General features: G+C 50.3%; 1 long non-coding RNA gene across 1 annotated transcript in view; it reads left to right on the top strand.

Annotated features, from left to right (window-relative positions):
- Positions 1–19,911, top strand: part of LOC148136853 (uncharacterized) — a 113,560-nt gene that overhangs the window by 93,145 nt on the left and 504 nt on the right. The window contains exon 2 of the long non-coding RNA XR_015754345.1: positions 19,677–19,911. This exon is cut by the window's right edge and continues 504 nt beyond it. This is a non-coding gene — a long non-coding RNA (uncharacterized LOC148136853). The remainder of the gene's footprint in view (positions 1–19,676) is intronic.

Here is a 19,911-nt window from a genome sequence, read left to right as displayed (position 1 = left end):
CACACACTGACCGTTACTGTCTCTCACACACACACTGACCGTTACTGTCTCTCTCACACACACACACTGACCGTTACTGTCTCTCTCACACACACACTGACCGTTACTGTCTCTCACACACACACTGACCGTTACTGTCTCTCACACACACTGACCGTTAGTGTCTCTCACACACACACACCGACCGTTACTGTCTCTCACACACACACTGACCGTTACTGTCTCTCTCACACACACACTGACCGTTACTGTCTCTCACACACACACTGACCGTTACTGTCTCTCTCACACACACACTGACCGTTACTGTCTCTCTCACACACACACACTGACCGTTACTGTCTCACACACACACACACTGACCGTTACTGTCTCTCACACACACACACTGAACGTTACTGTCTCTCACACACACACACTGACCGTTAGTGTCTCTCTCACACACACACTGACCGTTACTGTCTCTCACACACACACACTGACCGTTACTGTCTCTCACACACACACACTGACCGTTAGTGTCTCTCACACACACACTGAGCGTTACTGTCTCACACACACACTGACCGTTACTGTCTCTCTCACACACACACACTGACCGTTACTGTCTCTCACACACACACACTGACTGTTACTGTCTCTCACACACACACACTGACCGTTACTGTCTCTCACACACACACACTGACCGTTAGTGTCTCTCACACACACACTGAGCGTTACTGTCTCACACACACACTGACCGTTACTATCCCTCACACACACACACTGACCGTTACTGTCTCTCACACACACACACTGACCGTTACTGTCTCTCTCACACACACACTGACCGTTAGTGTCTCTCACACACACACACTGACCGTTACTGTCTCTCTCACACACACACTGACCGTTAGTGTCTCTCACACACACACACTGACCGTTACTGTCTCTCACACACACACACTGACCGTTACTGTCTCACACACACACTGACCGTTACTGTCTCACACACACACACACTGACCGTTAGTGTCTCTCTCACACACACACTGACCGTTACTGTCTCTCACACACACACACTGACCGTTACTGTCTCTCACACACACACACTGACCGTTAGTGTCTCTCACACACACACTGAGCGTTACTGTCTCACACACACACTGACCGTTACTGTCTCTCTCACACACACACACTGACCGTTACTGTCTCTCACACACACACACTGACTGTTACTGTCTCTCACACACACACACTGACCGTTACTGTCTCTCACACACACACACTGACCGTTAGTGTCTCTCACACACACACTGAGCGTTACTGTCTCACACACACACTGACCGTTACTATCCCTCACACACACACACTGACCGTTACTGTCTCTCACACACACACACTGACCGTTACTGTCTCTCTCACACACACACTGACCGTTAGTGTCTCTCACACACACACACTGACCGTTACTGTCTCTCTCACACACACACTGACCGTTAGTGTCTCTCACACACACACACTGACCGTTACTGTCTCTCACACACACACACTGACCGTTACTGTCTCACACACACACTGACCGTTACTGTCTCACACACACACTGACCGTTACTGTCTCACACACACACACACACTGACCGTTACTGTCTCTCACACACACACACACTGACCGTTACTGTCTCTCACACACACTGACCGTTACTGTCTCTCTCTCACACACACACTGACCGTTACTGTCTCACACACACACACACACTGACCGTTACTGTCACACACACACACACACTGACCGTTACTGTCTCTCACACACACACACACTGACCGTTACTGTCACACACACACTGACCGTTACTGTCTCTCTCACACACACACTGACCGTTACTGTCTCACATACACACACTGACCGTTACTGTCTCACATACACACACTGACCGTTACTGTCTCTCTCACACACACACTGACCGTTACTGTCTCTCTCACACACACACTGACCGTTACTGTCACACACACACACTGACCGTTACTGTCTCTCACACACACACTGACCGTTACTGTCTCTCACACACATTGACCGTTACTGTCCCTCACACACACACACTGACCGTTACTGTCTCTCTCACACACACACTGACCGTTACTGTCTCTCTCTCACACACACACTGACCGTTACTGTCCCTCACACACACACACTGACCGTTACTGTCTCTCTCACACACACACTGACCGTTACTGTCCCTCACACACACACACTGACCGTTACTGTCTCTCTCACACACACACTGACCGTTACTGTCTCTCTCTCACACACACACTGACCGTTACTGTCTCTCACACACACACACTGACCGTTACTGTCTCTCTCTCACACACACACTGACCGTTACTGTCCCTCACACACACACACTGACCGTTACTGTCTCTCTCACACACACACTGACCGTTACTGTCTCTCTCTCACACACACACTGACCGTTACTGTCTCTCACACACACACACACTGACCGTTACTGTCTCTCTCTCACACACACACTGACCGTTACTGTCTCTCACACACACACACACTGACCGTTACTGTCTCTCTCACACACATTGACCGTTACTGTCTCTCACACACACACACACTGACCGTTACTGTCTCTCACACACACTGACCGTTACTGTCCCTCACACACACACACTGACCGTTACTGTCTCTCACACACACTGACCGTTACTGTCTCACACACACACACACTGACCGTTACTGTCCCTCACACACACACACTGACCGTTACTGTCTCTCACACACACACAAACTGACCGTTAGTGTCTCACACACACACACACTGACCGTTACTGTCTCTCACACACACACACACTGACCGTTACTGTCTCTCTCACACACAAACTGACCGTTAGTGTCTCTCACACACACACACTGACCGTTACTGTCTCTCTCACACACACACTGACCGTTACTGTCTCTCTCACACACACACACTGACCGTTACTGTCTCTCTCACACACAAACTGACCGTTAGTGTCTCACACACACACACACTGACCGTTACTGTCTCTCACACACACACTGACCGTTACTGTCTCTCACACACACACACACTGACCGTTACTGTCTCTCACACACTCACTGACCGTTACTGTCTCTCTCACACACACACTGACCGTTACTGTCTCTCACACACACACTGACCGTTACTGTCTCTCACACACACACACACTGACCGTTACTGTCTCTCACACACACACACTGACCGTTACTGTCACACACACACTGACCGTTACTGTCTCACACACACACATTGACCGTTACTGTCTCTCACACACACACACTGACCGTTAGTGTCTCTCACACACACACTGACCGTTACTGTCACACACACACTGACCGTTACTGTCTCACACACACACACTGACCGTTACTGTCTCTCACACACACACACTGACCGTTACTGTCACACACACACTGACCGTTACTGTCTCACACACACACACTGACCGTTACTGTCTCTCACACACACACACTGACCGTTAGTGTCTCTCACACACACACTGACCGTTACTGTCTCTCACACACACACACTGACCGTTAGTGTCTCTCACACACATGCACTGACCGTTACTGTCTCTCTCACACACACACACACTGACCGTTACTGTCTCTCTCACACACACACTGACCGTTACTGTCTCTCTCACACACACTGACCGTTACTGTCCCTCACACACACTGTCCGTTACTGTCCCTCACACACACACACTGACCGTTACTGTCCCTCACACACACACACTGACCGTTACTGTCTCACACACACACACTGACCGTTACTGTCCCTCACACACACACACTGACCGTTACTGTCACTCTCACACACACACTGACCGTTACTGTCTCTCTCACACACACACACTGACCGTTACTGTCTCTCACACACACTGACCGTTACTGTCCCTCACACACACACACTGACCGTTAGTGTCTCTCACACACACTGACCGTTACTGTCTCACACACACACACACACTGACCGTTACTGTCCCTCACACACACACACTGACCGTTACTGTCTCTCTCACACACACACACTGACCGTTACTGTCTCTCTCACACACACACTGACTGTTACTGTCTCTCTCACACACACACTGACCGTTAGTGTCTCTCACACACACACTGACTGTTACTGTCTCTCTCACACACACACACACTGACCGTTACTGTCTCTCTCACACACACACTGACCGTTACTGTCTCTCTCACACACACTGACCGTTACTGTCCCTCACACACACTGTCCGTTACTGTCCCTCACACACACACACTGACCGTTACTGTCCCTCACACACACACACTGACCGTTACTGTCTCACACACACACACTGACCGTTACTGTCCCTCACACACACACACTGACCGTTACTGTCTCTCTCACACACACACTGACCGTTACTGTCTCTCTCACACACACACACTGACCGTTACTGTCTCTCACACACACTGACCGTTACTGTCCCTCACCCACACACACTGACCGTTAGTGTCTCTCACACACACTGACCGTTACTGTCTCACACACACACACACACTGACCGTTACTGTCCCTCACACACACACACTGACCGTTAGTGTCTCTCACACACACACACACTGACCGTTACTGTCTCTCTCACACACACACTGACTGTTACTGTCTCTCTCACACACACACTGACCGTTAGTGTCTCTCACACACACACTGACTGTTACTGTCTCTCTCACACACACACTGACCGTTAGTGTCTCTCACACACACACTGACTGTTACTGTCTCTCTCACACACACACTGACTGTTACTGTCTCTCTCACACACACACTGACCGTTAGTGTCTCTCACACACACACTGACTGTTACTGTCTCTCTCACACACACACTGACCGTTACTGTCCCTCTCACACACACACTGACCGTTAGTGTCTCTCAAACACACACTGACTGTTACTGTCTCTCACACACACACACACTGACCGTTACTGTCTCTCTCACACACACACTGACCGTTAGTGTCTCTCACACACACACACACTGACCGTTACTGTCTCTCTCACACACACACTGACCGTTAGTGTCTCTCACACACACACACACTGACCGTTACTGTCTCTCTCACACACACACTGACTGTTACTGTCTCTCTCACACACACACTGACCGTTAGTGTCTCTCACACACACACTGACCGTTACTGTCTCTCACACACACACTGACCGTTAGTGTCTCTCACACACACACTGACTGTTACTGTCTCTCTCACACACACACTGACCGTTACTGTCCCTCACACACACACACTGACCGTTACTGTCTCTCACACACACTGACTGTTACTGTCTCTCTCACACACACACTGACCGTTAGTGTCTCTCACACACACACTGACCGTTACTGTCTCTCTCACACACACACTGACCGTTAGTGTCTCTCTCACACACACACTGACTGTTACTGTCTCTCTCACACACACACTGACCGTTAGTGTCTCTCACACACACACTGACTGTTACTGTCTCTCTCACACACACACTGACCGTTAGTGTCTCTCACACACACACTGACTGTTACTGTCTCTCTCACACACACACTGACCGTTACTGTCTCTCACACACACTGACTGTTACTGTCTCTCTCACACACACACTGACCGTTAGTGTCTCTCACACACACACTGACCGTTAGTGTCTCTCTCACACACACACTGACCGTTACTGTCTCTCACACACACTGACTGTTACTGTCTCTCTCACACACACACTGACCGTTAGTGTCTCTCACACACACACACACTGACTGTTACTGTCTCTCTCACACACACACTGACTGTTACTGTCTCTCTCACACACACACTGACCGTTAGTGTCTCTCTCACACACACACTGACCGTTACTGTCTCTCTCACACACACACTGACCGTTACTGTCTCTCACACACACACTGACCGTTACTGTCCCTCACACACACACACTGACCGTTACTGTCTCTCTCACACACACACTGACCGTTACTGTCTCTCTCACACACACACTGACTGTTACTGTCTCTCTCACACACACACACACACTGACCGTTACTGTCCCTCACACACACACACTGACCGTTAGTGTCTCTCACACACACACACACTGACCGTTACTGTCTCTCTCACACACACACTGACTGTTACTGTCTCTCTCACACACACACTGACCGTTAGTGTCTCTCTCACACACACACTGACTGTTACTGTCTCTCTCACACACACACTGACCGTTAGTGTCTCTCACACACACACACTGACCGATACTGTCTCTCTCACACACACACTGACTGTTACTGTCTCTCTCACACACACACTGACCGTTAGTGTCTCTCTCACACACACACTGACCGTTACTGTCTCTCTCACACACACACTGACTGTTACTGTCTCTCTCACACACACACTGACCGTTAGTGTCTCTCTCACACACACACTGACTGTTACTGTCTCTCTCACACACACACTGACCGTTAGTGTCTCTCTCACACACACACTGACCGTTACTGTCTCTCTCACACACACACACACTGACCGTTACTGTCCCTCACACACACACACTGACCGTTACTGTCTCTCACACACACACACACTGACCGTTACTGTCCCTCACACACACACACTGACCGTTACTGTCTCTCACACACACACACACTGACTGTTACTGTCTCTCTCACACACACACTGACCGTTACTGTCCCTCACACACACACACTGACCGTTAGTGTCTCTCACACACACACACACTGACCATTACTGTCTCTCTCACACACACACTGACTGTTACTGTCTCTCTCACACACACACTGACCGTTAGTGTCTCTCACACACACACTGACTGTTACTGTCTCTCTCACACACACACTGACCGTTAGTGTCTCTCTCACACACACACTGACCGTTAGTGTCTCTCTCACACACACACTGACCGTTAGTGTCTCTCACACACACACACACTGACCGTTACTGTCTCTCTCACACACACACTGACTGTTACTGTCTCTCTCACACACACACTGACCGTTAGTGTCTCTCACACACACACTGACTGTTACTGTCTCTCTCACACACACACTGACCGTTAGTGTCTCTCTCACACACACACACTGACCGTTACTGTCTCTCTCACACACACACTGACCGTTACTGTCTCTCTCACACACACACTGACCGTTAGTGTCTCTCACACACACACTGACTGTTACTGTCTCTCTCACACACACACTGACCGTTAGTGTCTCTCTCACACACACACTGACCGTTACTGTCCCTCACACACACACACTGACCGTTAGTGTCTCTCACACACACACACACTGACCGTTACTGTCTCTCACACACACACACTGACTGTTACTGTCTCTCTCACACACACACTGACCGTTACTGTCTCTCTCACACACACACTGACCGTTACTGTCTCTCTCACACACACACTGACTGTTACTGTCTCTCTCACACACACACTGACCGTTAGTGTCTCTCACACACACACACTGACCGTTACTGTCTCTCACACACACACACTGACTGTTACTGTCTCTCTCACACACACACTGACCGTTCGTGTCTCTCACACACACACACTGACCGTTACTGTCTCTCTCACACACAAACTGACCGTTAGTGTCTCACACACACACACACTGACCGTTACTGTCTCTCTCACAGACACACTGACCGTTAGTGTCTCTCACACACACACACACACTGACCGTTACTGTCTCTCACACACACACACACTGACCGTTACTGTCCCTCGCACACACACTCACTGACCGTTACTGTCTCTCACACACACTGACCGTTACTGTCTCTCACACACACACTGACCGTTAGTGTCTCTCACACACACACACACTGACCGTTACTGTCTCTCTCACACACACACTGACCGTTAGTGTCTCTCACACACACACACTGACCGTTACTGTCTCTCTCACACACACACTGACCGTTAGTGTCTCTCACACACACACACTGACCGTTACTGTCTCTCTCACACACACACTGACCGTTAGTGTCTCTCACACACACACACACACTGACCGTTACTGTCTCTCACACACACACACACTGACCGTTACTGTCCCTCGCACACACACTCACTGACCGTTACTGTCTCTCACACACACTGACCGTTACTGTCTCTCTCACAGACACACTGACCGTTACTGTCTCTCACACACACTGACCGTTAGTGTCCCTCACACACACACTGACCGTTACTGTCTCTCACACAAACTGACCGTTACTCTCTCACACACACACACTGACCGTTACTGTCTCTCTCACACACACACACTGACCGTTACTGTCTCTCTCACAGACACACTGACCGTTAGTGTCTCTCACACACACACACTGACCGTTACTGTCTCTCACACACACACACACTGACCGTTACTGTCTCTCACACACACTGACCGTTACTGTCTCTCTCACAGACACACTGACCGTTAGTGTCTCTCACACACACACACTGACCGTTACTGTCTCTCTCACACACACACTGACCGTTACTGTCTCTCACACACACTGACCGTTACTGTCTCTCACACACACACTGACCGTTACTGTCTCACACACACACTGACCGTTACTGTCTCTCACACACACACACACTGACCGTTAGTGTCTCTCACACACACTGACCGTTACTGTCTCTCTCACACACACACTGACCGTTACTGTCTCACACACACACACTGACCGTTACTGTCTCACATACACACACTGACCGTTACTGTCTCTCACACACACACACTGACCGTTACTGTCACTCACACACACACTGACCGTTACTGTCTCTCACACACACTGACCGTTACTGTCTCTCACACACACACACACTGACCGTCACTGTCACTCACACACACACTGACCGTTACTGTCTCTCACACACACTGACCGTTACTGTCTCTCACACACACACACACTGACCGTTACTGTCACTCACACACACACTGACCGTTACTGTCTCTCACACACACTGACCGTTACTGTCTCTCTCACACACACACTGACCGTTACTGTCTCACATACACACACTGACTGTTACTGTCTCTCACACACACACACACTGACCGTTACTGTCTCTCACACACACACTGACCGTTACTGTCTCTCTCACACACACACTGACCGTTACTGTCTCACATACACACACTGACCGTTACTGTCTCTCACACACACACTGACCGTTACTGTCTCTCTCACACACACACACTGACCGTTACTGTCTCTCTCACACACACACTGACCGTTACTGTCTCTCACACACACACTGACCGTTACTGTCTCTCTCACACACACACACTGACCGTTACTGTCTCTCTCACACACACACTGACCGTTACTGTCTCTCACACACACACACACTGACCGTTACTGTCTCACATACACACACTGACCGTTACTGTCTCTCACACACACACACACTGACCGTTACTGTCCCTCACACACACACACTGACCGTTACTGTCTCTCACACACACACACACTGACCGTTAGTGTCTCTCACACACACACACTGACCGTTACTGTCTCTCACACACACACACACTGACCGTTAGTGTCTCTCACACACACACACACTGACCGTTACTGTCCCACACACACACACACTGACCGTTACTGTCCCTCACACACACACTGACCGTTACTGTCTCTCACACACACTGACCGTTACTGTCCCTCACACACACACACTGACCGTTAGTGTCCCTCACACACACACACTGACCGTTACTGTCTCACACACACACACACACTGACCGTTACTGTCCCTCACACACACACACTGACCGTTACTGTCTCTCACACACACTGACCGTTACTGTCTCTCTCACACACACACTGACCGTTACTGTCTCTCTCACACACACACTGACCGTTACTGTCTCTCACACACACACACTGACCGTTACTGTCCCTCACACACACACACTGACCGTTACTGTCTCTCACACACACACACACTGACCGTTACTGTCTCTCACACACACACACTGACCGTTACTGTCTCACACACACACACACACTGACCGTTACTGTCCCTCACACACACACACTGACCGTTACTGTCTCTCACACACACACACACTGACCGTTACTGTCTCTCACACACACACACTGACCGTTACTGTCTCACACACACACACACACTGACCGTTACTGTCTCTCTCACACACACACACACTGACCGTTACTGTCTCTCTCACACACACACTGACCGTTACTGTCTCTCACACACACACACACTGACCGTTACTGTCTCTCACACACACACACTGACCGTTACTGTCTCTCACACACACACACACTGACCGTTACTGTCCCTCACACAGACACACTGACCGTTACTGTCTCACACACACACACACACACTGACCGTTACTGTCCCTCACACACACACACACTGACCGTTACTGTCCCTCACACACACACACTGACCGTTACTGTCCCACACACACACACACTGACCGTTACTGTCCCTCACACACACACTGACCGTTACTGTCTCTCACACACACTGACCGTTACTGTCTCTCACACACACACACACTGACCGTTACTGTCCCTCAGACACACACACTGACCGTTAGTGTCTCTCACACACACACTGACCGTTAGTGTCTCTCACACACACACACTGACCGTTACTGTCTCTCTCACACACACACTGACCGTTACTGTCTCACACACACACACACACTGACCGTTACTGTCCCTCACACACACACACTGACCGTTACTGTCCCACACACACACACACTGACCGTTACTGTCCCTCACACACACACTGACCGTTACTGTCTCTCACACACACTGACCGTTACTGTCTCTCACACACACACACACTGACCGTTACTGTCCCTCAGACACACACACTGACCGTTAGTGTCTCTCACACACACACTGACCGTTAGTGTCTCTCACACACACACACTGACCGTTACTGTCTCTCACACACACACACTGACCGTTAGTGTCTCTCACACACATGCACTGACCGTTACTGTCTCTCTCACACACACACACACTGACCGTTACTGTCTTCACACACACACACTGACCGTTAGTGTCTCTCACACACACTGACCGTTACTGTCTCTCTCACACACACACTGACCGTTAGTGTCTCTCACACACACACACACACTGACCGTTACTGTCCCTCACACACACACACTGACCGTTCCGGTCACACACACACACACACTGACCGTTAGTGTCTCTCACACACACACACTGACCGTTACTGTCTCTCACACACACACACTGACCGTTACTGTCCCACACACACACACACTGACCGTTACTGTCCCTCACACACACACTGACCGTTACTGTCTCTCACACACACACACACTGACCGTTACTGTCTCTCACACACACACACACTGACCGTTACTGTCCCTCACACACACACACTGACCGTTACTGTCTCACACACACACACACACTGACCGTTACTGTCCCTCACACACACACACTGACCGTTAGTGTCTCTCACACACACTGACCGTTACTGTCTCTCTCACACACACACTGACCATTACTGTCTCACACACACACACACACTGACCGTTACTGTCTCACACACACACACACACTGACCGTTACTGTCTCTCTCACACACACTGACCGTTACTGTCCCTCACACACACTGTCCGTTACTGTCCCTCACACACACACACTGACCGTTACTGTCCCTCACACACACACACTGACCGTTACTGTCTCTCACACACACACACTGACCGTTACTGTCTCTCTCACACACACACTGACCGTTACTGTCCCTCACGCACACACACACTGACCGTTACTGTCTCTCACACACACACACACTGACCGTTAGTGTCTCTCACACACACACTGACCGTTACTGTCCCTCACACACACACACTGACCGTTACTGTCTCTCACACACACACTGACCGTTACTGTCTCTCTCACACACACACTGACCGTTACTGTCTCTCTCACACACACACTGACTGTTACTGTCTCTCTCACACACACACTGACTGTTACTGTCTCTCTCACACACACACTGACCGTTAGTGTCTCTCACACACACACTGACTGTTACTGTCTCTCTCACACACACACTGACCGTTAGTGTCTCTCACACACACACTGACTGTTACTGTCTCTCTCACACACACACTGACTGTTACTGTCTCTCTCACACACACACTGACCGTTAGTGTCTCTCACACACACACTGACTGTTACTGTCTCTCTCACACACACACTGACCGTTACTGTCCCTCTCACACACACACTGACCGTTAGTGTCTCTCAAACACACACTGACTGTTACTGTCTCTCACACACACACACACTGACCGTTACTGTCTCTCTCACACACACACTGACCGTTAGTGTCTCTCACACACACACACACTGACCGTTACTGTCTCTCTCACACACACACTGACCGTTAGTGTCTCTCACACACACACACACTGACCGTTACTGTCTCTCTCACACACACACTGACTGTTACTGTCTCTCTCACACACACACTGACCGTTAGTGTCTCTCACACACACACTGACCGTTACTGTCTCTCACACACACACTGACCGTTAGTGTCTCTCACACACACACTGACTGTTACTGTCTCTCTCACACACACACTGACCGTTACTGTCCCTCACACACACACACTGACCGTTACTGTCTCTCACACACACTGACTGTTACTGTCTCTCTCACACACACACTGACCGTTAGTGTCTCTCACACACACACTGACCGTTACTGTCTCTCTCACACACACACTGACCGTTAGTGTCTCTCTCACACACACACTGACTGTTACTGTCTCTCTCACACACACACTGACCGTTAGTGTCTCTCACACACACACTGACTGTTACTGTCTCTCTCACACACACACTGACCGTTAGTGTCTCTCACACACACACTGACTGTTACTGTCTCTCTCACACACACACTGACCGTTACTGTCTCTCACACACACTGACTGTTACTGTCTCTCTCACACACACACTGACCGTTAGTGTCTCTCACACACACACTGACCGTTAGTGTCTCTCTCACACACACACTGACCGTTACTGTCTCTCACACACACTGACTGTTACTGTCTCTCTCACACACACACTGACCGTTAGTGTCTCTCACACACACACACACTGACTGTTACTGTCTCTCTCACACACACACTGACTGTTACTGTCTCTCTCACACACACACTGACCGTTAGTGTCTCTCTCACACACACACTGACCGTTACTGTCTCTCTCACACACACACTGACCGTTACTGTCTCTCACACACACACTGACCGTTACTGTCCCTCACACACACACACTGACCGTTACTGTCTCTCTCACACACACACTGACCGTTACTGTCTCTCTCACACACACACTGACTGTTACTGTCTCTCTCACACACACACACACACTGACCGTTACTGTCCCTCACACACACACACTGACCGTTAGTGTCTCTCACACACACACACACTGACCGTTACTGTCTCTCTCACACACACACTGACTGTTACTGTCTCTCTCACACACACACTGACCGTTAGTGTCTCTCTCACACACACACTGACTGTTACTGTCTCTCTCACACACACACTGACCGTTAGTGTCTCTCACACACACACACTGACCGATACTGTCTCTCTCACACACACACTGACTGTTACTGTCTCTCTCACACACACACTGACCGTTAGTGTCTCTCTCACACACACACTGACCGTTACTGTCTCTCTCACACACACACTGACTGTTACTGTCTCTCTCACACACACACTGACCGTTAGTGTCTCTCTCACACACACACTGACTGTTACTGTCTCTCTCACACACACACTGACCGTTAGTGTCTCTCTCACACACACACTGACCGTTACTGTCTCTCTCACACACACACACACTGACCGTTACTGTCCCTCACACACACACACTGACCGTTACTGTCTCTCACACACACACACACTGACCGTTACTGTCCCTCACACACACACACTGACCGTTACTGTCTCTCACACACACACACACTGACTGTTACTGTCTCTCTCACACACACACTGACCGTTACTGTCCCTCACACACACACACTGACCGTTAGTGTCTCTCACACACACACACACTGACCATTACTGTCTCTCTCACACACACACTGACTGTTACTGTCTCTCTCACACACACACTGACCGTTAGTGTCTCTCACACACACACTGACTGTTACTGTCTCTCTCACACACACACTGACCGTTAGTGTCTCTCTCACACACACACTGACCGTTAGTGTCTCTCTCACACACACACTGACCGTTAGTGTCTCTCACACACACACACACTGACCGTTACTGTCTCTCTCACACACACACTGACTGTTACTGTCTCTCTCACACACACACTGACCGTTAGTGTCTCTCACACACACACTGACTGTTACTGTCTCTCTCACACACACACTGACCGTTAGTGTCTCTCTCACACACACACACTGACCGTTACTGTCTCTCTCACACACACACTGACCGTTACTGTCTCTCTCACACACACACTGACCGTTAGTGTCTCTCACACACACACTGACTGTTACTGTCTCTCTCACACACACACTGACCGTTAGTGTCTCTCTCACACACACACTGACCGTTACTGTCCCTCACACACACACACTGACCGTTAGTGTCTCTCACACACACACACACTGACCGTTACTGTCTCTCACACACACACACTGACTGTTACTGTCTCTCTCACACACACACTGACCGTTACTGTCTCTCTCACACACACACTGACCGTTACTGTCTCTCTCACACACACACTGACTGTTACTGTCTCTCTCACACACACACTGACCGTTAGTGTCTCTCACACACACACACTGACCGTTACTGTCTCTCACACACACACACTGACTGTTACTGTCTCTCTCACACACACACTGACCGTTCGTGTCTCTCACACACACACACTGACCGTTACTGTCTCTCTCACACACAAACTGACCGTTAGTGTCTCACACACACACACACTGACCGTTACTGTCTCTCTCACAGACACACTGACCGTTAGTGTCTCTCACACACACACACACACTGACCGTTACTGTCTCTCACACACACACACACTGACCGTTACTGTCCCTCGCACACACACTCACTGACCGTTACTGTCTCTCACACACACTGACCGTTACTGTCTCTCACACACACACTGACCGTTAGTGTCTCTCACACACACACACACTGACCGTTACTGTCTCTCTCACACACACACTGACCGTTAGTGTCTCTCACACACACACACTGACCGTTACTGTCTCTCTCACACACACACTGACCGTTAGTGTCTCTCACACACACACACTGACCGTTACTGTCTCTCTCACACACACACTGACCGTTAGTGTCTCTCACACACACACACACACTGACCGTTACTGTCTCTCACACACACACACACTGACCGTTACTGTCCCTCGCACACACACTCACTGACCGTTACTGTCTCTCACACACACTGACCGTTACTGTCTCTCTCACAGACACACTGACCGTTACTGTCTCTCACACACACTGACCGTTAGTGTCCCTCACACACACACTGACCGTTACTGTCTCTCACACAAACTGACCGTTACTCTCTCACACACACACACTGACCGTTACTGTCTCTCTCACACACACACACTGACCGTTACTGTCTCTCTCACAGACACACTGACCGTTAGTGTCTCTCACACACACACACTGACCGTTACTGTCTCTCACACACACACACACTGACCGTTACTGTCTCTCACACACACTGACCGTTACTGTCTCTCTCACAGACACACTGACCGTTAGTGTCTCTCACACACACACACTGACCGTTACTGTCTCTCTCACACACACACTGACCGTTACTGTCTCTCACACACACTGACCGTTACTGTCTCTCACACACACACTGACCGTTACTGTCTCACACACACACTGACCGTTACTGTCTCTCACACACACACACACTGACCGTTAGTGTCTCTCACACACACTGACCGTTACTGTCTCTCTCACACACACACTGACCGTTACTGTCTCACACACACACACTGACCGTTACTGTCTCACATACACACACTGACCGTTACTGTCTCTCACACACACACACTGACCGTTACTGTCACTCACACACACACTGACCGTTACTGTCTCTCACACACACTGACCGTTACTGTCTCTCACACACACACACACTGACCGTCACTGTCACTCACACACACACTGACCGTTACTGTCTCTCACACACACTGACCGTTACTGTCTCTCACACACACACACACTGACCGTTACTGTCACTCACACACACACTGACCGTTACTGTCTCTCACACACACTGACCGTTACTGTCTCTCTCACACACACACTGACCGTTACTGTCTCACATACACACACTGACTGTTACTGTCTCTCACACACACACACACTGACCGTTACTGTCTCTCACACACACACTGACCGTTACTGTCTCTCTCACACACACACTGACCGTTACTGTCTCACATACACACACTGACCGTTACTGTCTCTCACACACACACTGACCGTTACTGTCTCTCTCACACACACACACTGACCGTTACTGTCTCTCTCACACACACACTGACCGTTACTGTCTCTCACACACACACTGACCGTTACTGTCTCTCTCACACACACACACTGACCGTTACTGTCTCTCTCACACACACACTGACCGTTACTGTCTCTCACACACACACACACTGACCGTTACTGTCTCACATACACACACTGACCGTTACTGTCTCTCACACACACACACACTGACCGTTACTGTCCCTCACACACACACACTGACCGTTACTGTCTCTCACACACACACACACTGACCGTTAGTGTCTCTCACACACACACACTGACCGTTACTGTCTCTCACACACACACACACTGACCGTTAGTGTCTCTCACACACACACACACTGACCGTTACTGTCCCACACACACACACACTGACCGTTACTGTCCCTCACACACACACTGACCGTTACTGTCTCTCACACACACTGACCGTTACTGTCCCTCACACACACACACTGACCGTTAGTGTCCCTCACACACACACACTGACCGTTACTGTCTCACACACACACACACACTGACCGTTACTGTCCCTCACACACACACACTGACCGTTACTGTCTCTCACACACACTGACCGTTACTGTCTCTCTCACACACACACTGACCGTTACTGTCTCTCTCACACACACACTGACCGTTACTGTCTCTCACACACACACACTGACCGTTACTGTCCCTCACACACACACACTGACCGTTACTGTCTCTCACACACACACACACTGACCGTTACTGTCTCTCACACACACACACTGACCGTTACTGTCTCACACACACACACACACTGACCGTTACTGTCCCTCACACACACACACTGACCGTTACTGTCTCTCACACACACACACACTGACCGTTACTGTCTCTCACACACACACACTGACCGTTACTGTCTCACACACACACACACACTGACCGTTACTGTCTCTCTCACACACACACACACTGACCGTTACTGTCTCTCTCACACACACACTGACCGTTACTGTCTCTCACACACACACACACTGACCGTTACTGTCTCTCACACACACACACTGACCGTTACTGTCTCTCACACACACACACACTGACCGTTACTGTCCCTCACACAGACACACTGACCGTTACTGTCTCACACACACACACACACACTGACCGTTACTGTCCCTCACACACACACACACTGACCGTTACTGTCCCTCACACACACACACTGACCGTTACTGTCCCACACACACACACACTGACCGTTACTGTCCCTCACACACACACTGACCGTTACTGTCTCTCACACACACTGACCGTTACTGTCTCTCACACACACACACACTGACCGTTACTGTCCCTCAGACACACACACTGACCGTTAGTGTCTCTCACACACACACTGACCGTTAGTGTCTCTCACACACACACACTGACCGTTACTGTCTCTCTCACACACACACTGACCGTTACTGTCTCACACACACACACACACTGACCGTTACTGTCCCTCACACACACACACTGACCGTTACTGTCCCACACACACACACACTGACCGTTACTGTCCCTCACACACACACTGACCGTTACTGTCTCTCACACACACTGACCGTTACTGTCTCTCACACACACACACACTGACCGTTACTGTCCCTCAGACACACACACTGACCGTTAGTGTCTCTCACACACACACTGACCGTTAGTGTCTCTCACACACACACACTGACCGTTACTGTCTCTCACACACACACACTGACCGTTAGTGTCTCTCACACACATGCACTGACCGTTACTGTCTCTCTCACACACACACACACTGACCGTTACTGTCTTCACACACACACACTGACCGTTAGTGTCTCTCACACACACTGACCGTTACTGTCTCTCTCACACACACACTGACCGTTAGTGTCTCTCACACACACACACACACTGACCGTTACTGTCCCTCACACACACACACTGACCGTTCCGGTCACACACACACACACACTGACCGTTAGTGTCTCTCACACACACACACTGACCGTTACTGTCTCTCACACACACACACTGACCGTTACTGTCCCACACACACACACACTGACCGTTACTGTCCCTCACACACACACTGACCGTTACTGTCTCTCACACACACACACACTGACCGTTACTGTCTCTCACACACACACACACTGACCGTTACTGTCCCTCACACACACACACTGACCGTTACTGTCTCACACACACACACACACTGACCGTTACTGTCCCTCACACACACACACTGACCGTTAGTGTCTCTCACACACACTGACCGTTACTGTCTCTCTCACACACACACTGACCATTACTGTCTCACACACACACACACACTGACCGTTACTGTCTCACACACACACACACACTGACCGTTACTGTCTCTCTCACACACACTGACCGTTACTGTCCCTCACACACACTGTCCGTTACTGTCCCTCACACACACACACTGACCGTTACTGTCCCTCACACACACACACTGACCGTTACTGTCTCTCACACACACACACTGACCGTTACTGTCTCTCTCACACACACACTGACCGTTACTGTCCCTCACGCACACACACACTGACCGTTACTGTCTCTCACACACACACACACTGACCGTTAGTGTCTCTCACACACACACTGACCGTTACTGTCCCTCACACACACACACTGACCGTTACTGTCTCTCACACACACACTGACCGTTACTGTCTCTCTCACACACACACTGACCGTTACTGTCTCTCTCACACACACACTGACCGTTACTGTCTCTCACACACACACTGACCGTTACTGTCTCTCTCACACACACACTGACCGTTACTGTCTCTCTCACACACACACTGACCGTTCGTGTCCCTCACACACATAGATACTGTCACTGTTTGTGGACACTGTGAGGTGATGTCCTTTGTATTGGGAGCACTGAGTCTGTGTCTGTTCCCCCCCCCCCCCCCCCCCCCTCATCTCCCCCATTCCCCCCTCCCCCAGGTGCCAGGTACACGCTGATGGGTCCAGTCGATAAACTCGGTCGGGGCCGGATTCTGCCAGACAGTTTCTTCCTGTTCTACAAACCCCAGCAACACCAGGTCCTCACCAAACTGACCCAACGCCGCTGCTGAGGACCGACACCGATGGGCGGTGCTGGGGGGTGGCAGGGAGGAGGCAGGAGCTGGAGGCTCACCCCGAACCCTGATCCCAAACCCAAACCTGAACCCTGAACCCC

This window comes from Chiloscyllium plagiosum, unplaced genomic scaffold, assembly GCF_037043375.1.
Source record: "Chiloscyllium plagiosum isolate Xiang-an unplaced genomic scaffold, Cpla_swu_hap1 HiC_scaffold_44, whole genome shotgun sequence".
In the NCBI taxonomy this organism is placed as follows: Eukaryota; Metazoa; Chordata; class Chondrichthyes; order Orectolobiformes; family Hemiscylliidae; genus Chiloscyllium; species Chiloscyllium plagiosum.
This window is presented reverse-complemented; position numbering and strand designations above follow the sequence as displayed.